The sequence below is a fragment of the Cupressus sempervirens genome, chromosome 3 (genome assembly GCF_028749045.1).
Source record: "Cupressus sempervirens isolate cs-2001-9-10 chromosome 3, ASM2874904v1, whole genome shotgun sequence".
Lineage (NCBI taxonomy): Eukaryota > Viridiplantae > Streptophyta > Pinopsida > Cupressales > Cupressaceae > Cupressus > Cupressus sempervirens.
The window spans coordinates 252,916,724-252,941,426 of NC_143120.1; positions in this window are offsets into that span (position 1 = coordinate 252,916,724).

A 24,703-nucleotide genomic window follows, 5' to 3' on the forward strand; every position below is an offset into this window, starting at 1 on the left:
TATGGAAAGTTGCATGATACATGCCAAGTCTCTAGATCCATCATTAGAAGTTGAAGTTATGTCTAATGCCACTCACATTCTCAATTGTTCTCCTCATCTAGCCTTAGATGGAAAAACTCCTTTTGAGGCATGGTGCGGCATAAAACCTATTGTGATACACTTCAGAGTCTTTGGTTGTCCTGCATGGGAAAAGAGATCTTCAAGGGGATGCAAGGCACAATCATCTTGGCCTTGTACTTTCATTGGTTATGAAGACAATGTGAAGGCATATAGATTTCTAGATCCTGAGACACATTAGATTCTTGTGGAGAAGGATGTACATTTTGAGGAAAGTTCACCAAGTTTGTCCTCTACTCCTCTTCGCACATCATATAGTGTGGAAATTCATAGTGATTTCAGCGATAGTGCTTCAAATGATTTAGACATGTGGGGTTCTATCGACAATTACAGTGAGAGGTGACTACATCAGTTCAGTCCACATGCATACATAGCCATGGTGATAGGTCCAAAATAGTAGGGTACATTTCGTCTTCTAGATACAGGTTCAGTGATAGATTTGGGGGACAATATTGATGATTTGCCTCTTCTTCTTGATGCAAAAATACCTTCTTCAGTTGTCATGAGGGCTCCATTTGACTCTCTTGTTCATTCTCTACATGATCAATCCTCACATGTTGAAGTGATTGTGGATACTTATGATCAATAGTTGTAGCAGGGTTCTTCATCAGTTGCAGAGATAGACAGTTCTTTGAGATAGGTTCTTTAGCATGATGAGCAAGTTTCAGAGACATCACTTATCCATGGGATTCTTTCCACACACAGTGGAAGCATCTCATTTGTGCCATTGGCATTGTTTCTTCCTAAGGGGAGGAACACCATTCTACAGTCTTGGATCAACTTCTTCATTGGAATAGTCACTGTTTGACATTCTTCTTTGGGGGGGGGGGGGGGGGGGGGATCTTATCCTATCTCTCTACCTCTTCTAATCATTCTCTTATGTATACACTGGATGTATGTCATAATGGGGCGGGGGGGGGGGGGGGGGGGGTCTTGATTACTCCATCCATCCATGCATCCTCTTTATCTCTCTTTTTGGGGGAGGGTTTTTTCCATGAGGTTTTCCCTCTTTCTTCGCTTTATGAGAGATTTCATATCATTATGTATATGGGTACCTAACATGGCCTAGTAGCCGGGACCCATATTGCATTTAATCCTAGATTTCGTAAGCTTAAGGGCATTCCCCTTAGTTGCACTTAAGGGGAGGTGTTGGTGTAAATAAGTATTTACTTATTACACTTAATTAAGTTTACTTAGGTTAATGCATTATATTAATATTTATTTATTAGTCACCTAGGAGTATGCGCACTCTTGTGAGTTGTCATGATGACATCACACAAGTCCACACCTCTTTTAAGCACATGTTGTCTACAACATAGGAATGTTCTACACACATATGACACTTTGTCATTCTTATCCATTCATCTAGAATGTTGGATAAGGTGCTTAGTTGTCTTATCTCTTGGTTGTTTCTAGAGACATTCTAGGTGCTTTTTGAGAGGCCTTTATATACAGGCACTCCTAGTGTACTCTCAAGTTGGCTAAGCTGGCATATTGAATAAATATCATCATTTTGATCATACTCTGTCTATTTTGGTCTACTGTGTGCTTGTGTTGAGTTCTTTAGTTCTTGGGTGAATTCTGGCCTAAACTAAACTCTTACAAGAAGTAATAATGAAAGCATTAGAATATTTTCATTCTTTCACATTCTTTCACATTTTCATATTTTTTTGATGAATAGTCTCTTAAAATGATAATAAAGATACATATTATTAAAATATGAGTGTTTTTTTTAATGCTCTCATATTTTAATTTTTCTTGCTTTCATATTTTTATTTTTCATTTTCCTTTCTCCTTTTCCTTATTTTTTCTACCTTTCATTATTTGATTTACTGAGAATTATTAGGACCCATTATTATTATTTATTTTGATCAGTAAATAGCCAAAGCCTTGTATTATATTGAATAAATTTAATTTAATTTATAGAATTCTCCGTTTAATCAGACACTGGTAGGAAAAAATGGAGCAATAAAACCTCCAATCTTATTTGGGATCGAAGTCCTATATTATACATTTTAAAAGGGGCATACCCCAGTTTTAAATTAATACAAAATATGATGAAGCATGAAATAACATATAGACATCCTTTTTTAGAAGGGCACAAAAAACTGGAGAGAGACAAAGTTCTGAACAAAAAGGATTCTGCCACGAAGAATTACTCTCCTTTCAGTATTTGGCTTGTCTAACCACAACTTCTTATACCTTTTGTGATAATCCTTTTATTAGCCTGCAAATCAAAGATGTCTTTCTTTCCACAAATATTAGTAGTGTTAGACCAACTTGAGTAAATGAAGCGATTCAACAAGATTTGTCATTGCTTTTTCTAATACATATTTATCATTTTTCTCTTCTTATCTATATGTAATTTATTATGTGTTGGTAGACTTAGTTTTTGATTTATCAATTTTTACTATTCTAATCCTTTAAATGATTATACATGTTTGTAGTATCCAAAATAGTGATATAGGCTTATCCAAGCATGTTAAGCTGTATTAAAGGTGGAATACTATTACCAATAAGTTCTTTTATTGCCTTTTTTTGTTTCTTACTTTAATTGATAGATTTGATTCTTTATTTGTTTCTTTCACATTTTGGTCTTAATGAATGTATTTAAAGCTTGCAACATAGTTACTAAAATTAATATCATGATTATGATATATTTGATACATAACTTGTATTCAGAGCTTAAAATAATCTTACATGTTTTGAGACCTTTTCCTTTGCATGTTTTGTTTATGAGTGTATTGCTTGAAGTAGAAGTAACTATAACTTCTTGTTTTAAAGCCATGTCATATTCTTGTGATGCTTTTGACAGCTCCTTAACAACCTCAACAATAGGTTTGTGTGGCTTATATCCTGTCTTAGGAATTGTGTAATAACTTTCTTGCTCAACTCTATTTTGAATTTCAGAATTTCTAATGGATGTTTTGTATAGGTTGTTTGATATTGAGTTCTAGAAGCATTGGATAACCTTTTTTTTTCTTTTTTCAATCAATTCTTTAACCAAAACTTTTCACTTTTGATATTATCAAGAATGTACATATTGTTACTAGCCTTGCTTGCATCAGCAATATGGTTACAATCTTTATCAATTTCACAACAGTCTGCATTGAAAACTAAAGTGCATCCTCGATCACACATTCAACTCACAATAGATTATGTCTTAGACCTTCTGCATAAAAACTATTTTCAACTTTGGTCTCACCATCATCCAAAATAAGTGTACCTTTGCCTTTAATTTTTGTAGATGCAGGGTATGTGCAGGATCATGGTGTGCCAAAAAGTGGCGATCTGAAAAATATGTAGTTCTGAAATGCCTCAAAGAATTTCAAAATCTATTCCCACTTTTTTCCCACCCATCCTGATACTAAATGAAAACAATTAATACCTTTATAATTCCTACTATATCTTTCAATACCAACCTTATATGGTCATCTTTAAAACATCTCGAAAATGTGTTTTTGGCATGTTCTTATGTGTTTTTTACTTCAAGCATGTAGCTGATAACTTTTTTAAAACCAAAATTTGATGTAATGAAAAGGGTTTCTTAAGAATGTTCTTAGCTTTTCATAAATGTAAGTTTTGTCAAATTACGAGTTTAGTAAGTAATTATTACTTATTTTCTAATGGAGTTAGCTACAAAGTGCTGATTGACATACTGGTTGAAAAATAGCTATAACTTTCAAACCATATAAGATTTGTGAAATCCAAAAGATGCTTCACATTCTATGCTTTGACTAGTATAAGATTAAAAAAAGAAAAACTTAATTTTGATTTTTTTTGAACTAGTTATGGTGGTCAGACACAGGAGTTTTTTAATTTTGAAAATAGTATAGAAGAAAATTCATAATTAATTATTTATTTGGAATAAAAAATGCCAAAAATATGCATCACATCTAGGCATGAGTCTACTTTTTATATCTAAAATTATATTTAAAAATATTATCATTTGATTATGATTAAGGTGGTCAGACATACACCTACTTTTTATTTTTGCCCTGAAATTTTTGTAGTACTGCATTAAAATCCAAACTTTTGACCAATCAAATAATTTTTTCTCTAGATAAGGCCTTGTAGTTTAGAAACTAGATTCAATTTCCTACAGATTATTTTCTTACAACTTTTTGATATAAAGTCCAGAACTACTTTAAAATTATGTGTCAAGTTGACATAACCCTGATTTGCTGGTTTTTCACTACCACTTAAGGCCATAGTTTGGTACACCATGATCCTGCACATACCCTGCACTATCTTCAAATTTTATTGTAGCTCCATTAGTCCTTGTGAAATGTTGAAACATGCTCTTGTCTTCAATTTTGTTTCTCTAATAGCATTACACTCTCAGTCTTTAGATCTGCCTATAGTGCAAAAGCCACTTCTTGCTAGACTTTGTGAATTCTATATCATTTTTCTTGTTGGAATGTTTCCTCATTGGATTTCTTGCTTTTATAGCTTTATGCTTTCCTCAGATGTTCATAACTATGCTATTATTACCTGTTCATAATGCAAGCTTAGTGATTTTATTGAGGCTAGCAACACCTTGGTATTATTTAGATGATTTGATTAGTATTATTGATACAGACTTATCACTTGAAGAAGCTTTCTCCTCTTTACTTCATTGGTTGCACATGTACTTTGGATATCCTATTTCCCTGTTGGCTATCATGATTGATTCTGAAAGATGGCAGCTAACTATAAGGTTTTAGACTGATAAATGTAAAACTACCTTTTTGATATCTGTATTGTTCTTCAATCACTTTTGATGCGACAATCTCTTACAAGCACATTGGGCTCAATAACCCTTGTGGGAGCCGATGATTATATCTATGTACTTGTTAAGAGTTTGGATGTTGCATAGGAAACAAACATGTTAGGAAAAATAGATTAGGATTTTTGTGATTTTTAGATGTAAATGCATGTGTGGGGCAAAGGTTTGGCTTGTCGGTCATTGCTTAGATCATTTTGATTTAACTCATTTTTTGCATCTACAGGATATGGAATGGGAGCATGGAAAGATGAGACAAAAGAAGTGAGTGTGTGGGCAACCAATGACAAGCCAGTCATTCTAGGAAATGGCTAGCACCTATGAACCCTTTGCTTTTACGTTATTTCATTTTTGTACTTGCATTTATATGTAAAAGTCTGATTCTGATGTATTTTTTTCTTATTGGTTAGTTTCACGGCATGTGTGAAACACTATGGACTTTTAATAAATGAACTTACATTTTCAGAAAACATGTTGTATCTATTTTATACATTGCCTTTTTGATGTTTTCATTATAAAATGTAATTCACAATCCATAAAAATGAAATATCAAGTGTGGAGAAATAAGTTATGTTAGCAACGCGACCTTTCTTTTTGAACTAATAGGTCAAAAGGATAACAAATTGGTGACCTCTATAGGGTGTCTGCCTGCTAGATATAGAAAATCAGTAGCCTTGACATTTCCATTGGGCTTAGAGTCACTTCACATCTTTCACATGATGGTATATGCATGATTGGTAATGATGAGATAGGCTTCCTTTCATCATTAGGAGCTGTGTTTATAGCATTAGGCTGATGGAAATAATGGTGCATGCTTGCATATAGGAAAACAACAACATAGGAGCTGGTTGAAAGGTAAAATAATTCTGTATGTGTGTAGGTAAAATCAGCTAGATGTTCACATGCGTATGTATGCCTTATGAAGTTATTCATATTATCAGCAAGCTACAACCATAGTGTATATGTAGGTATCTGAAGATCTTGTGAGGATATCTACCTACATATAGGATTGCTTTATCTTTTGTTTTGCAACATCATAGAGTTGTAAACAACAAAAAATGACTTCAAAACACAAAATACAAAGGCTCTTATATGCATAAGTATGTTGACCTGTCCGTCATGTTTGTATATACAAGTTATTTAGAGCATTTTACCACTATTCATAGGCTATTGGATGGATTGTATATAGGAAAATGGCTAGTAGATCAGGATATTTATTTGTATGTGGGCTTCACCTAAACTTTTAGTTCCTCATGACTTGAAAAATTTATTGAAAAATAGAAAACTTAAGGAAAACCTAGAAAAACCTATGCATGATAGCACTTAGGGAAAACAAAACCAAGAACATAGTGCAACAACACCTTATTGAAATCTAAAAGAACTGTACAAGAACTTCAAACCTCAAAACAATGCTTGAGGTGGATTCCATTAACTAGAATCAGTAGCATGCCACCCTCCATATTAGACAGCTGGAACACATTATGTTCTTTGCCTTATGTAATGATAAATGGGCCGCTCCAGAAGTTATCAAACTTTGTATGCTTGCTTGGTTTGCTTTTCAACACGTCCCATTTCAACACCACATCTCCTTCAAAAAAATTTTTAGAAGAAGTTTTCTTATCAAAAACCCGCTTTGTTTGAAGCTAATGATATTCCATTGTTTCCATGGCTTTCCTTCTAGCTTCTTCTAATTCCATTAGTTTTGCATATCTTACAGCCATGGGACCTTCCTCCTCAAACATTTGTAATTTATGCACAACATCCAAAGTAGGAAGTTCAACAGATAATGGTAATCAAGCTTCCTTTCCATAGACTAGCATGTAAGGCAAATTTCCTATGGATCTTTTAAAAGTTATACGATCTGCCCACAATGCAACCTTTAAACGAGAATGCCAAACTCGTTGATTCTCTTCCATTACCCATTTGATAATCCATATTAGATTTTTATTGGTTCTTTCAGCCAAACCATTTCCCTGAGGATAATAATTTGAAGATGTACTTAGATAAATACCATTTTTGACAACCCATTATGTTATCTTCAAACAAACAAAAGCCAAAGCATTATCTAATATGATAGATTTTGGTATACCAAATCTGATGATTATATCTTTGTAAAATCTTAAAACAGATAACTTAGTTGCATCCTTCAAAGCAATAGCTTCAGTCCACCTAGTAAAATAATCTATTGCTGTGAGTACCCACTTATGTCTAGCACTAGAAGGCAGGTTGATTGGTCCTATAAAATCCAATCCCCATTTCATAAAAGGTTGATCAACTTGAATTGGCTACAAAGGCATGGTTGAAAGCTTCTCCTTCCCTGCAAATAGTGCACACTTTACACATTTTTTGCACCATGTATAACAGTCTTTAAACAATTCTAACCAATAGTAACTAGCACGCATGATTTTAAATGTTGTAGTTCTAGGTGCAAAATGACCCCCTGAGTTTCCATCATGAAATTCTCTAAGTTCTTTTTCTACTTGGTTAGAGTCAATACATCATAATAACACACCATTGATATCCTTTTTGAACAACACATCATTTAATAGGACATAAGGAATAGACTGTAGACAAAAATATCTTCGCTTAGCTCTATCTAGATGTGATGGACACTCATCGATTTTCAAAAAATGAGTCATATCATACACCCAACCTCCATCCTCTGATGTTTTGTCATCTTGTACATCATCGCTGTTGAAAAAAACAACAATGGTAACTGCATCTTTTCCATCATTTGAACTTGCTGCCATTTCCTCACACAGTCCTTTATCTCTTATCAGTTTTGTGACATTGATATCTACGTCAAATTCCATGACTTTAGTAATCCATCCAGCTCATTTATCATTCAAATCTTTACTCAACAAAAATTCCTTTATGCTCGGATGGGTTACCAAAATGTGTATTTTATTGGCATTAACTAAGGGCTTAAATTTTTTCAAGCTGCGTACTACTGCAAGCACATGTTTTTCCACAAATGCATACCTGGTTTCATAATCAGCTAGAGATTGACTAAAAAAAGCTATGGGCTACTCATAATTGTCATTATTTTTTTGTACAAGCATTGTAGAGATATTGTCAATACTACCAAAGGCATACAAAATGAAATCCTCAGTAAAATTTGGACTAACAAGAGTTGGTGAGGTTGATAGTGCCTCCTTGATGGCCTGAAAAGTATCTTTCCCCTCCTTAGTCCATTTGAATTCCATGTTCTTCCTCAATACTGCTATTAATGGCTGTTATAACCTTGCCATATCCGGAATGAACCTTCTGATAAGATTTATCCTTCCTAAAAACCTCTGCAAACCTTTCTTGTGATTAGGAAGCGGTAATTCCAAGATAGCTTGCACATGTTCAAGGTCAATAGTTACTCCTTCCTTGGACACAATGTGTCCTAGCAGCTTACCTTGATGCACTATGAAAATGCTCTTTTTTGGATTTAAGGAGATACCGAACTTTTAGCATCTTTCAAAAACTTGCCTTAGATGAAGTAAATGTTCAGCTGTAGATTTATTGAAAATTATCACATCATCAAGGTATACTAATAAAAATTCATAGAACAAACTTGAAATGCGTCCTTAATTGCCTTTTGAAATGTTGCACCAACATTAGATAGCCCAAAAGGAATCCATTTATAGGCCATAGTACCCCACTTTTTTGTGAAATCTATTTTGAATTGATCAGCTTCATTTACACACACTTGGTTGGAACCAGAATAGCCATCCAAAAGGGAAAACCTTTTAGAACTAGCTACCAATTGCAGAATCTGCTCCATAGAAGGTAGCGGATAGCGATCTTTGAGAGATGCCTTGTTGAGATCATGAAAATCTACACACAACCTGATCTCACCATTCTTTTTCCTCATTGGAACTAAGTTTGATACCCAAGATGTGTGTTTGATGGGAAAAATGATTCCTCCCTCAACAAGCTTGGTTAATTCCTTGATCATTAGTAGTTCCAACTTTGGGTTTATAGGCCTTTGTTTTTGTCTCACAAGTTTTGAATTTGGGTCCAAGTCAACTGTGTGTTCCACTATCCTTGGATCAAAACCTTTCAAATCAAAATATTGCCAAGCAAAAACTTCTAGAAATTCTTGGCACAATTCTTTAAATTGCTTTTTTTCTTCAGTTGAACAAAGCTGAACAAACTTTTCCAACTTTTAGAAATTTACCTTCTACAATTTCAAGCTCTTCAAAATGATCTTCCTTCACCTGTATGCCAGTTTTCCCTTTCTTTAGTTGATCATCACTATTGAAAGTGGATTCTAATGCATCTAGTCCCCTCGAAACTTTATTATTTTTCAAAGGAATAATCTGATCATCATATTGTTGTTTTATTTTATTCTAATTTGTGACAACAAAATGCTCTTCTTCTAACAAGAAAGTTAGAATTTGTTCATCACTATCAAAAACTTTCTAGTTGACATCATTATCAGGTATTGATGGCTAGATAACCAACTTCACATGTGTCTGTACCTTATCTCTTTTAATCTCTTCTACTGGATCAAATTGAGCCCCAATGGCAGCTAGTCGATCTACATATTTATTTTTATCTCTAGGAACTAAAATAACATTAAAGGCATTGAAATCTTCAATTAAATCCCACACCCTATTCATGTAGCATTTTAAAGCATGGTTTTTTGCAATATTCAGGCCTCTAACCTAATTTACCACTAACTCACTATCACCATAAACTTTTACTAGGCTAATACCATGTTTCCTTGCCCATTCAAGACCAATGATTAATCCTTTGTACTCAGCAATATTGTTTTTACAAGAAAAAGTAAAACGGAAAGTTGAGTAATACCTTTCTCCAAATGGTGATACAAGCATAGCTCCTCCTCCAAAACCATTTTTACTATGAGTGCCATCAAAATACATTTCCCACAACTCATTTTGTTGATTGGACAACTCTTCATTCTCTTTTTCCAAGTTAGGAATCACTTCATCCAACTCATGAATGATGTAATTTTGCATACTTGTTTCCACCACTTTATCAGTAGGATTGTCAACAATATTTTCTTCTTCCCATTCATGTAATAAAACATCAGGAATACTGCCATTTTCATAACTATCATGGATAGCAATATCTGAATTGCCCATGACAACATGATTCGCTGCTGCTATGTTTGAAATGACATTTACAACGCTAGGAAAATATGGTTCTATATGATCTTTGGCCAACCTCTCTAATTTAATGTTAACTTTTGTCCCATATCAGGTCCTAAATAGCATATGAGACTAGTCAGCAAACAAATAACCACCTATTTTGGTCGTGAAATCTCTTGAAAGACACATGGAAAAGTATGGGGGTAAGTCAATTACGCAAATATCTTGGGGAACAACAAAATTAAGACAAGCATGAAACATAAGATCTATCCCTTTGATGATTCCTAGGGTATTTACTAATGTTCCATCTAACTGGACAACACCTTTTTCCAGAGGCTGATATTTGAGTCCTAATTTATCAGCTATTTCTTTAGGCATAAAATAACTACTAGCACCACTATCCACCATACAGTTATGGACTAGTTTATTACCCACAATCACCATTAAATAGAAAGGAGGGGGTTTAGGGTCTTTCACTACCTCAGTACTTGATGCATTGTTGTTGTCTTGTGGATAATTTGTAAGCACACTACCTTTTATTGCTGTTATAGATTCGATTTCACTTTTTAGTCCCTCTAAAGAAACTTTTGACATGTCCTTCTATCTTGGAATTGCCAACATGTCCCATACTGATATATTCACATTCAATTTCTTCATACTATCCACAATATTGAATGGTACAACAGGTTTTACCTTTTGGTGAAGTTGTTCCATATCATGGTCAGCTTGTGTATGAGGCTATCCTTTTGATGTAATCGGTGGATTCCTTTGTAGCATGTGTATTTGTGGATTGGATGGTTGTGCAACTATTTCATCTTTATCATTTGTTTTAGCTAGTGTTTATGCTTCATCAACTATTTTACTAGCTGCATTATTGAGCTCAAAAGCTCTCTTTTTATTTTTGGTGTAAACAACAGTTACAGGATCATTCATATTCACACCACAGAACTCCTCCCCTTTCCAATTTAGAAGTCCAGTGTAATTTGGAGGTTGATTCTGATGTGGAACAACGTCATCGTGAGGTACCTCTTGCTAGGCCATTGACACACTCTGTACCATTAATGCTTGGTTGATCAAACTGTTTGCACATGTGCTTTGATTATGTGGCTGATTGCATGGAAAACACCACTCATAATCAACAGTAAGATTGTTTTGAGCAAGTACTATATCCTTTGAAGTACTAGCTGTAGCAAGATTATATGGTTAAAATGGCCTTGAATTAATGTTTTGCCTATTCCCTTGGTATTTGCCTTAATAATTCTACCTATACCCTTGATACCTGCCTTGGTTTTGCTATTGGAAATTATTATTTGGCTAGTAAGGCCTTGAATTTTGGAATTTTTGCTTCTTCATATTCGTCAACTCATTACCAAATGTCTGTAAAATACCTTTGATTTCATGTAAATCATTCGGTTGAGCTAACACACCACTGGCAACTATTGTTGGCTATGAATTTGGAGCTGATTATACTGGTGATGGTGGTATCATTGCTAATGGGGCCTCTTGTAGTGGTACTGTAGGCTGTATAACTGGCATTGCAGGGAAAATAGGCATTGGTGGCCTTGGAGCTATCTGGCCTGCTTGAATCAAATTATTCTCTGCTCTAATGGCTAGTTGGTAATCTGCAAGTAAAGTATTTGCACCCAATTTTTGGATCATAACAACAATATTGCTATTAAAAGCTCTTAAATAATATAAGAACGCATGCTCAGCAGTAGGTCTCACTGTCACAGGAATTCTTTCCCACTTTTTTGAAATCTGGAATTAAAATTAGAGACTTGCTCATATGGTGCTCTTTGAATGGTGGCTAGCTATTGTACCAACGATAGATAATAAGAATTATCTTTGAAAAAATCACATAGTGCTCCACCAAGTTGATCCCAATCTGCTATTGACCTTGTAGCTAATCTTCTTTACCATTCTAGAGCCTTTCCTTTGAAAGATGTAGCTAATAACCTCACAACAACATTATCTTCAGTAATATGATGTAAGGCACACATATTTGCAACATCTTGAATATGTTTAGTGGGAGGAACTTGGTCTTCTCTTGAGAAATAAGGCATAATTTTGAGGGCTACCACTGATATATCATCATGTTGATTCAAATTTAAAGGACTGCCTTGATTAAAAGCAGCAAAAGCTCTAGCCATTTGAGCCGGTAAAGTTCTACTTCTTGGTATCTAGACTTGAGTAGTTGAACTATTTGTGACAACACTGTGTCTTGTAATAGGAGGTGTTGACCATACTCTCCTTGTGTAAACAAGAGTTTCTTCAAATTTTTTAGATGTCCTTTTTCCTCTTCTGTGAGGAAACAACTCTCTGTATTGAAAGTTCTTTGAACTTCTTGTGTGTCTTTTCACAAAAGCGTAACAACACTGATTCTTCTGATTCTTCTCAATAGAGTCGCCAATTGTGCTAAAAAAAGACTTAAAGTGCAGACTTGCATAGTAAAACCAGCAAAATAAGTGGTCTACTAAATGTGTGCCACTGAGCATGCCAAAAACTGTTATCTCTTGAAATTACACCCTCATTAAGCTTGACAAAAAAACTTTAAAATTTCAAGGGAAACAATGCAAACACTTCTAAGCTGTGGGTGAAATGTATAAGAAGTGAATCTTTGGATAACGCTGACTCCTAGCTTTCTAACACTACAAAACTATTGACTTTCTAGGAAAAGAGGAGAAAAAGATAGCTTTAAAAGAAAGAAGAACTTGAAAACAAAAACAAAAACCCTTAAACAAAGGTAAACAACTCTATAACAAATACTTGGTCTCAAATGCAGAGAAGGAAAAATCAAATCCTATTATGGACCTTTTTGCATAAATATTTCATTAGCAGGTATGAATGATGCAAACACTATAAAGGAAAGATGGTTTTCACAAGTTAGCATTCAAAACACCTCTACAATGCAGTTAATAACCTGCACTAAAAGTCACTTGCAGAAAGATGAAGGTAAGTGAGATAAAAACTACAAAAAACAAAATGCTTTAAAGTAAAAAAACATCTATATTTTTTGTTTCATCAATCACATGACATACTAAATGCAATAATAAGTAGGATAAAGAACTCTACAAAATGGAAGAAATACTTGCTACAAATATAGATTTCAATGAAAATGAGTTATAGAGAGAATGATGCTAAAAGACTAAGGAAAAATATTCTCATCACTAAGTCCTTTTTTCATCACTAACTAGAACTGAATGAATAAATGAGTTAAAACTCACTTAATACATCTCTCACCACCCCTGGGGTCGGATACCCAAAAAAAGTCTAGAAAAGAGGGCTTAGAAACTTCCACAATAAAGTTCCACCTCTAAAAAATATCTACTAACTCATAAACACCCTTATGACTCACTATAAACTATCCACAAAACATTCCAAAAGGCCATGAAGGCTCCTTAACTGACAAGACAAGGTAAAATTTGACCTATAGCCTCCTATATTCCTTGCACATGTCTTCAAACTGACTTATGACTCACAATATCCCAATTAAATGGCATATTACACATCCTTTTATCTTTTAAATGCATTAAAAAAAACAAACATATTAAATGGTTTATAAACACCATTAAATAGTTTATCTTTACAAAAGTAATGCAATAATACATTTAAAAGACACAAGTTATGTTTCCTAAGGCCAAAGGTATTTTAAAAAATCCCCCCCACAAGGAAAAAATCACAACAATGACTTGGGTGAAATAAAATCAAAATCCCATAAGCAACGTCATATTTCAAAACTTATGAAATCTGACTTGGGGCTTACTTTATCAACATTTGCAAATGCTTGGATTCAACCCCTTTGCATTCAACCTCTTGTTTCTCCGTTTAATGTTTTCAACCCCTTATAACTTCAAAAATCAAAAAGTTTATTTGTTTATTGTGTTTTGTGCATGGAATTGGTATCATACAACATAAACAAGAAAGAAACTACAATAATATGCAAAGTGGAAATGAACTGCTGCAAATAAAATGTTATTTTTAGAATTCATAAAACCAAATACATGGCAAATTTATCAACTCACTAATTACTTCAGCATTATTGACATAATACTCCATCCCATGCTTTCGAACTTGCTACGACAGTACTTTGTCCTTCAAACAGTCCACTACCTTCATAATATCATTCCCTCAAAGTGGCATAAGCGTCGGACAAGTAGTGAAGAAGATATGAGCAAAGTACCAAATCTGCCTGTAGCCGAAAATGCAACTAAACTGCCTGATAATGAAGCTGATAACAAAAAATTCCAAAGGCCAAACCCCAAGGGAATGATGTCTAGAATGTTACAAGAGAGGATAAACATCCTCAAATGCCAAGAACGAAGCTGCAACTCACACACCAATTTCTTCTCATATTCAACCTGTCTAATGAAGCCACAAATGCTTCCTTTTATTCTATTTCCAAGGGTCCGCTCAACTCATATGGGCAATGTGGGATAAAAGATGTGTAATATATAAAACATATATTAAAATACCCCTTATGTTTCCCTTGGGTACACATCACCATAAAATAAATATTAAAGTAACACTTTAATATTTTACAATTAAATTAGACGTTACTTTAATAAAACTTCAGGCATTAAAATGTATTAGAAATCGAACTCCGAATAATGTGAGTGATAGCTCATCAGAAAGCTCTCACCGAGGAGTATCGAATCAAATCACCAAAATTGACCCGCATTGTGTCCTGCCGACTTACTAAAAATAGTAAGTATGCCTAAAACTAAGTAAATCAACTTCGTTTTGGCCCAAACTGGAAATGACTAGGCCAAAACACTCCAGGATCCCATTAAACCCTTCGTTAGCCCTCGGGACCATGTAGAACAAGGCTAACGCACACACACTTGGTCAACTGCTAAAATGGGGACATTACAATTTTAACAAGCCATTTCCATTTTAGGTTGCTTATTTTAAGGCTACAGTTGCTTCCCTTGTCTCTTATGGCTTTGAATCTTTTGACTTCATTTGGTTTTGAAAATTTGAAACTTTCTTGGGCAGTTCTTAATAAATTTGATTTTTTCCTTTTAACATTGCTTTTCTTCAACAAATCTATGCCTTTTGGAGATGCCCTTGGTGTTTGAAATTCGTGTTTGGCTGTCATACACTTCCAGCTGGTAAGAATTTTTTGCAAATGCAAAAAAAAAAGATATTTTCTTGGGTTTTTAAAGAAAAATGACCATTGCTTTGGTCTATAGATGTATTCTTGCATTATATTTGCTTATCCATATCTATGTGGGTTTTGTTTTTGTCTCACAGATTAAGGTTTAGCTACTTCCCTTGTCTTGAATAGTTTTTCATTGCATGATTTATACTTGCTGTTGTAGATCTGACAACATTTTCTGTGATTTTTACTTGCTGGAATTTAGATGGGTTTAACAAATTCTTCCATTCTAGCCTGTTCTTTGGCTGCAAAAAACTTCTAACTAGTAGATTCATTTTCCAAATGCAAAAAAGAAGTGATATTTTTTGGATTTTTTAAAGGAAAAATGACCATGGCTTTGGTTTATGCGGGTTTTTTTTTTTTCTTCATATTTGTGAAAGACCTTCTGAAGAGTTGTACATTGGAAGTGGTATTCAACCATTTCATGTTGAGCTCCATTGATGTATTTAGTTTTGGACAGAGACTTGGTTAAGGGTTTGAGGTTTTTATTGCAAGTAAACTTGTGCTTCATTGATACATCAAGAGGATCATTTTGGGAGAACTTTGGATATAAATTAGGGCATTTTTCAGGCATTTTTGATAGGTCCTGTTATACAATGAAGGCGTACACTTTTTCTCATAACTTCCAACCGGCTAGGAGTCTGATTTTATAATTTTGGGAGGACATTCTACCACCCTAGGCACCCATTTTCTTTATATTTATGTCTGCCAAAAATCTAGCATTTATTTTTTCTAGGAGTCATATAGCCAATGCAGGTATGGTTGTACCTATTGGCAGAGCTGGAACTAGTTTGGGAGTAGATTTTTTTTGGATGCAACACAGTTGCTATTTCATCAGCATTGTCATCAGCATTTGATCAATAGCACACTACATGTTCCAGGTTCCTTGATACAAGTTTAATGATATTTTATGTGCATTCATGGTAGCTGCTGTAGTTGAACATTTTATATCAGACCTTTTTGGAATTATTATATGAGTTGTAAGCCAAGAGTCTTGGCCTTGACATTAACTTCATTGTTAGACAATTTCATTTTTTTAAAGTTATCACTTGTTGATTTGAACATTGAAAGTTAAATCAAAGGGTGTATGTCGATTGTTCGATATAATGTCTATGAGCCATAGCTGCACATTTAGGTTATGATACTACATCTATTACATTTCAGAATACAAAGAGAAAACTGCATTGCATCAAGGACCTTGTCTCAACATCATATGACTCTTTGCAATTAGTAAATATCTTGAATATTATTGGTATAATATTCTGATGTTCTCTTGTCTTGATGATGGATCATGTAGTATGATCCGAAACGTTGATGCTAAAAAAACTCACACAATCTAATCCAGAAACATTGCTCACATACTAATGGATTGTGGAAATCTGATTATGTTAATTGGTATAATATTTCTGCACTTAGATTAGCAAGTTACAAGGTTGCATGTGATTTGTTTGACAAAATCACAAGCAGCAAATTTGGACAAATTGTGAGTAGTTTGAGCAAGGGTCTTTACAAGGGGAGAGAGATTGAAAGTAGGGGATAAGAGAGAGGAAGTGTGAGAGAGAGTAGGAGTGGTAGAGAGAGAGTATAGGGTGGGAGAGAGAGATTGAGAGTAGGGGATGGGGAGAGAGAGATTGAGAATAGGGGATGGGGGAGAGAGAGAGTAGGTAGTGCGAGATGGAGTAGGTGATTGGAAAGGCAGTGGGAGAGGGAGAGAGGGGGGGATGGAAATGTGTGTAAGAGAGAGAGAGAGAGAGAGAGAGAGAGAGAGAGAGAGAGAGAGAGAGAGAGAGTAGGGGGTAGTAGAGAGAGAGTAGAGATGGAGAGAGTGAGAGTGAGAGTGAGAGAGAGAGTAGGCTGTGGGAGAGGGAGAGCAAGTGAGAAAAAAAGTAGGGGATGGGAGAGGAGAGAGGGGTGATGGGTGTGTGTGTGTGAAAGAGAGAGAGTAGGGACTGGGAGAGGGGGGAGAGAGATAGAGAGAGAGTAGGGGATGAGAGAGAGTGAGAGAGAGCATGGGTGGAAAAGAGAGAGTGAGAGTAGGGGATGGGAGAGAGAGTAGAGAGGGAGAGAGTGAGAGAGAGAGATAGTAGGTGGTGGGAGAGGGAGTGGGAGGGAGAGAGAGGGGAAATGAGAGTGTGTAAGAGAGATAGAGTTGGGGATGGGAGAGAGTAGGCACTGGGAGAGGGAGTGCAAGAGAGAGAGAGGGGGAATGGGAATGTGTGTACGAGAGATGAGTAGGGGATGGGAGAGAGTGTGAGAGTTTGAGAGAGAGAGAGAGTAGGGGGTGGCAGAGAGAGCTTGTATGGGATGGGGGGGAGAGAGAGAGGGTAGGGGATGGGAGAGAGTGTGAGAGAGAGTAGGGGATGGAAGAGAGAGAGTGAGAGTAGGGGATGGGAGAGAGAAAGTAGAGAGGGAGAGAGAGTACTTGAGAGAGAGAGATAGTAGGAGGCACAAGAGGAAGTGTGAGAGGGAGAGAAAGAGGGGGGATGGGAGTGTGTATGAAAAATCTAGAGAGTAGGGGATGGGAGAGGAGAGAGAGGGGGGATGGGAGTGTGTGTGTTTGTGAAAGAGAGAGTAGGGGATGGGAGAGGGGAGAGAGAGAGTAGGGGAGGGGGGATAGAGAGTAGGTGGTGGGAGAGGGAGAGAGAGAGGGGGAATGGAAATGTGTGTAAGAGAGATAGAGTAGGGGATGGGAGAGAGTGTGAGAGTGTGAGAGAGTATAGGTGGTGGTAGAGAGATCTCGCATGAGATGTGAGAGTGAGAGTGAGAGTATGAGAGAGTGTAAGGGATGGGAGAGAGAGTGAGAGTAAGGGATGGGAGAGAGAGAGAGTAGAGAGGGAGAGAGAGATAGTAGGTGGTAGGAGAGGGAGTGGGAGAGGGAGAGGGAGAGAGATAGGGGGATGGGAGTGTGTGTGATAGATCTAGAGAGTAGGGGATGAGAGAGAAGAGAGGGGTGGGATAAGAGTGTGTGTGTCTGTGAAAGAGAGAGAGTAGGGGATGGAGGATAGAGAGTAGGCAATGGGAGAGTGAGAGAGTGAGAGTAAAGGATGGGAGAGAGTGTGATAGAGAGTAGGATATGGGAGAGAGTGTGAGAGTGTGAGAGAGAGTAGGGGGTGGAAAAGAGAGAGAGTACAATATGGGAGAGATAGAGTGAAAGGATGGGATACAATGAGAGAGTATGGGGTGGTAGAGAGAGAGAGTATGGGATGGGAGAGAGTGAGAGAGAGAGAGTAGGGGGTGGTAGAGAGAGAGTACGGGATGGGAGAGATAGAGTGAAAGGATGGGAGAGAGTGTGAGAGAGAGTAGGGGATGGGAGAGTGTGAGAGAGAGTAAGAGTAGGGGATGGGAGAAAGAGAGAGTAGAGAGGGAGAGAGAACTTGAGAGAAAGATAGTAGGTGATGGGCAAGGGAATGGGAGAGGGGAGATAGAAAGTAGCCTGAGAGAGAGAGAGAGAGAGAGAGAGAGAGAGAGAGAGAGAGAGAGAGAGAGAGAGAGAGAGAGAGTAGTGGATGGGAGAGAGAGACTAGGTGGTGGGAGAGGGAGTGGGAGAGGGAGAGAGATGGGGATGGGAGTGTGTGTAAGAGAGAGTAGGGGATGGGAGAGAGTGTGAGAAAGAGTAGGAGGTGGCAGAGAGAGAGAATGAGATGGGAGAGAGAGAGTGAGAGTAGGGGATGACAAAGAGTATGGGATGGGAGAGAGTGAGAGAGAGTAGGGAGAGGGAGATAGAGAGGGGGATGGGAGTGTGTGTGATAAATGTAGAGAGTAGGGGATGGGAGAGAAGAGAGAGGGGGGATGGGAGTGTGTGTGTCTATGAAAGAGAGAGTAAGGGATGGGAGAGAGTGTGAGAGATAGTAGAGGGTGGCAGAGAGAGAGAGAGTATGGGATGGGAGAGATAGAGTGAAAGGATGGGAGAGAGTGTGAGAGAGAGTAGGGGATGGGAGAGAGTGTGAGAGAGATTTGGGGATGGGGGAGAGAGAGTAAGAGTAGGGGATGGGAGAGAGAGGGAGTAGAGAGGGAGAACTTGAGAGAGATATAGTAGGTGATGGGAGAGGGAGTGGGAGAGGGGGAGAGAGAGGGGGGATGGGAGTGTGTGTGAGAAATCTAGAGAGTAGGGGATGGGAGAGGAGAGAGAGATAGGGGGATGAGAGTGTGTATTTGTAAAAGAGAGAGTTTATGGGATGGGAGAGGGGAGAGAGAGAGTAGCCCGAGAGAGAGAGAGAGAGAGAGAGAGAGAGAGAGAGAGAGAGAGAGCAGGGATGGGAGTGTGTGTAAGAGAGAGTAGGGGATGGGAGAGAGTGAGAGAGAGTAGGAGGTGGAAGAGAGAGAACATGATGTGAGAGAGAGTAAGAGTAGGGGATGGGAGAGAGTGTGAGAGAGAGTAGGGGGATGGGAGAGGAGAGAGGGTGAGAGAGGGAGAGAGAGAGAGAGTAGGGGATGAGAGAGGGAGAGAGAGAGACAGAGAGTAGGGGATGGGAGAGGGGAGAGAGAGAGTAGGGGATGGGAGAGTAGGGAGAGAGAGAGTAGGGGATGGGAGAGGGAGTAGGAAAGGGAGAGTGAGAGAGAGTAGGCAATGGGAGAGGGAGAGTGAGAGAGAGAGAGAGTAGGGGATGGGAGAGAGTGGGCAATGGGAGAGGGAGTAGGAGAGGGAGAGTGAGAGAGAGTAGGGGATGGGAGAGGAGAGAGAGAGTAGGGAGAGAGAGAGAGAGTAGGGAGGATAGAGAGTGATATGTTTTGACATAGTGCGTACGCGATTTATAGTGTGTATGCACTATAGTGCATACACACTATGTGAAATCACCCAAAAATGGTCAAAAAGCAACTTTGGGACCCATTTCATCCATTCTCTACTTTTGGTCTGTTGTGCTTTCTTTTATTTTGATAGAAATCGTGAGTTTCAACATAGCAAACACTATTTCAAGACTTTTTGAAGCTAGCAAACACCAAATTCAATCATTAGATACGTGATTTGAAAACTTTTTGAATATTCCTTGTATATAAAAGGTTAGTGCAATCCATTTTAAATATTGTTTGTTGATATATAGATACAAATTGGATTTTAATTTGACATGTTGTTTAATATATAGTGAATTCATTGAAATTTGTATGTTTGAATGAAATGTTATTTCAAAATGGTTAGAAATTTGACAAGTTTTTTGATATATATTGTGTATTCATTCAAATAATTATAATTTTTATATGTATTTGAATAATTTGTAATTTACACATTGGAAGTAATTTAGATGTTTGAATAATTTGACATGTAGAAATCATCATCATGCCATGGAAGAAACCAAAAACTCAAACAAATGAAGATAGGGAGAGAGATCTGGCAATTAAAAGAGATAAAATGAAACTACTATGTGAACAAAGAAAATTGCAAAGTAATAATAAAGAATTGACTTTTGAAGAGGATCAAGAACCACTGATACAAAGAAACAAAGAGAAAGAATTGGAAAGACAAAGAGAATGAATGAGACTATTACACTCAAGAAGACAATTGAATTGTGAAGCTACACCATCTTCTAATGTTGGAGTCATATCATCCTCTCATGTTGAAGAGACACTAATTTGTAGATCCAACGATGTACAAACTCCATCATGTCATGTTGAAGACACAACATCAACACATCAAGTAGGTGATATTCCATCTCTTGCATCTTATTGCCAAGGCACATCATCTTCGGTTCAAGGTACATAATACACTCAACCTTATGTTGATGATCAAAATGTTGAAGGAATGGAATAGATTATAACACCTTCTATAATTCATTTTAGAAGACCAAAACATTTGATTGATATTGATACTAACATTTTGAAATCAATGCCTAACAAGATTAGCAAGCGTACTTGTCAAAGAAAACTTAATCATATGTGGAGATTATTTTTTGAAGAATTAAATATTATAGGTCAATGCCAATTATTTGTTAAAATGATGATGAATTTGAAATTTAGGCCTATCATGAAGATTCTTGGGCTAAGAACTATTGGACGATTCAAATGAAAAAAGCATTGTAAAGAATCTAATGAGTGCTTATGACAAAGTGGGTTCTAAATCACGCACCAAAGATAGTAATATCACAAGATGAGTAATTTGACAATAGTAAGTATCCAAATAAAGAAAGCTCCACTCATGAGAAAGACAAGAAAAATATTAAAAATTGGTAGAGGTACTCTAAGGAGAGCCATGCTAAGGCGTGAGAGATTGGAAGATCCAACAAAAAATGAGTTATGGACATTTAGCAGTAGACTATCATGAAAGGATAAAGAAATTAGTGAAGCTTTGAAATCATTGATGGAAGAATTTTGCAAAAATAACACACATGTTTCCCCTAATCAAAGAGATGATGTAAGAAAGAGGATTGGTAGCCAAAATCGCGACACATGCGAAACATTTTTTGGACTCAACTCAGACACAATTTTTTGCAAAATTTATTGGTATGTATCTCAAATTCGAATAAGTCAAAGATTTTTTGAGATGGGTAAACCTTTTTATGTCAAGATAAATCACACACACACAGCTTGTTGTTGTCGAATACACATTGAATTTTCTAACCATTTTGATGTTTTTAGGCATATATGTGTGTTTTTGCATTCTAAATTTGTTTTGCAGGATTGTGACATGAATGAGCCACCAAGATCTTCAAGGGAATTCATATCCAACATTTTATGTGAAATAGGGGATGACCAACAATTTTACAAGACATCATGCTTGGATGGTACATTCTTATTTTGTGGTTCTTTGCAACTTTTATCAACTTGTCAACATATGGATAATACACATCCAATTGGAAATGAACTAGTAGATTATGAAAAATTTAAGACAGTGACATATGCTCTAAAAGATGGAAAACATGGCAAAAGATGTGATTTAGTCATTGAAAATATTCCAATGTATGAGTTCATGAATATTTGTTGTGAAAAGATTATTTAAGAGTATGCAAGGCATACACATAGAGCTCGATGGCTGAATTTGCAATTCAAGTTGTGCAAGGATACATTTCCACTAGATACCATTGTTTCAGTTATTGACTTCAGAGAGAACTACACACTACAACCACAAAATAAGGTGCAAGCAAAGTATTATACTTCTCAACAGGTTTCTATATTTGTTCACATAACATTCATGCATTCACCTACAAGTACAGAGGATGATAGGAAGATTTTAAGGGAGTACCATTTTTACATCAGCGATGATCAATCACATTCTACAATGTTTGTATAGGGTTATTTTCAACTATTTTATGGAGATTTGGCTAACATGGGCATCACATATCATTAGCACATTATTTGGTTAGACAATTGTGCATCTAAATTCAAGAATGCACATATGTTCTATTGGTTAAGTAGGATGCATCGGTTGTGTAGAATAAAATATATGTGGAATTTCACAGAGGTTGGTCATGGAAAGGGAGAGCACAATGGTGCAAGTGTATGCATCAAAAGAGCTTTAGCTCATGAAAAACTAAAGTACAAAGATGGAGCAATATTGACAGATGCAAAATCCATCATCCAGTGGTGTAATGCTACAATGGGTCTAGGTAAGGAAGGTGGACCATATTATTATGATGTGTAAGTGATGAGATAAGTTTAAATCATAGATTTTATGTTTTGATTTGTTTAGAATCTAGATACATTATTTGAATTTATATTAGATTCTTTAATAGGACCCATTTTCAGATTAGTCATTTGATTAAGTAAAAGTTTAGAATTTGTTGTTTAGATCAAAATGTAATGAAAGAACATGAAAATTGTTAGAATGTGAATGCTTTGTGATGTAAAGTCATGATTATGTGCATGTAACCAGAAAATTCAAACTAGCAAAAGCAAGGATACAATGGGAGAAGTTTTCAAGACTCATCAAGCCATGTTCAGTAAGCTGCTTGATCATTGCTAGAAGCTCAAAAAAATAATTCTTTGCATTTGGAACATTGTTACCAATAATGATATTATGACTAACATGATTTTATCTTTAAATAAAAATCAAGAGGAATCTAGTGGTTCAAATTTTGAAAGTGAGTCTTCTAATAGAGGGACATTTAGGGGTAGAAGATCCAATGGCAAAGGAAGGTCTACTGGAAGAGGTCCTAGTGTGTTCACTAGTAAGTGCTTTACTTGTAACCAAGTAGGACATCAATCCTTTAGATGCCCTGAAAAGAAAAAACAAGGATATTACATTTATTTGGTTCTATTCCTTCTTACAATTTTTATTGCCTTATGTGTTTTGGGTTCAAATTTGAAAACAAGACACTCTCATGTGTCCTTTCTTAAATTATTGATGCAGTGTCACAGAAAATAATTCTTTTCAAATTAGTTTCTTTCTAGAGTTGGTCAATATGAAATATAGTTAGTATATTCTAAAACAAGTAAGAGAACCTAGAAATGACGCCTGTTTTTCTTCAAGTTATCTTCATTCCTCTAATAGTGATCTCAATCTCAACACTAATGATAATGCATAGTACAAATATACTCGTGCCAACTATTATTTTTATTTCTAAGAAAGAGATGGAAACATAAAAGTAATCCAACAAGAAGTAAAATAAAAATAGTTGAAACAATTAAGGGAAGTTAGCCACGTCGAACCTTTATATACTTCGCCACAACTTGATAAATAAATAAATAAATAAATAAATATATATATATATATATATATATATATATATATATATATATATATATATATACACATATTTTCGCCTCATGAGTACCCTCTTTTAAGTGCCTCTTCACCTTCCATGTGACTGTGATATGTTCCTTTACTTCTGTCACACTCCAAACGTGTGCTCTTTTAATGCCCTTGCATTAATTAAATAATTCATTATTATTATTATTATTATGTACTTAATGTTTCTTTTAATTTCCCATGATCACTTGCAAAAAGAATAAACACACCTACAAATGGAAGTGGAAGAAAATCTAAGGGAGCTAAGGAAGTAAAAACTATAACAGATCAGGACCAAATAGGGATATCATCAAATACATGTGCAAGGAGTTCAAATGAAAAACCTTTGGTATGTAAACTCCAAAATACTATCTTTAGTTTTAAACTAAACTTGACTATGTATTTGACTTATTTATCCTAAAAATGCAGAATGCATGGAGATCACGTGCATGCACTGATTAGTAGACTTTGGGAGTTGGGCTTCACTTCAAAAATATATGAAGAACATGCATAGGTATAGGAAACTTCTCAGAATTCTTAACATACCTATCACCTTTAAAAATAGTTTCTACAAAGACAATACAAGGCATTTCACAAGACATTGCAGTGATCCTTCATAGCACTACCTTCCTAAGTGGCTCATGATGGAGGTTATAATGTTTTAGAATGTTAGGACTAGTTTCAAGTTGATATCAGCCCAGTTGTAAAGGCTTGAGACTCATTGGTGTTTCTATAAACCTTGAGTCCTTAAGAATGATGCAGAGGTTAAGTAATCCTAAGCATAATGCTAATATCAAACCAATAGGATAGGTATTACACCTAAATCTCTACACCTTGACACAACAACAACACAAATGGATCAGCATTAATCCATAAACTTGACACCTAGCAACTTGATTCAA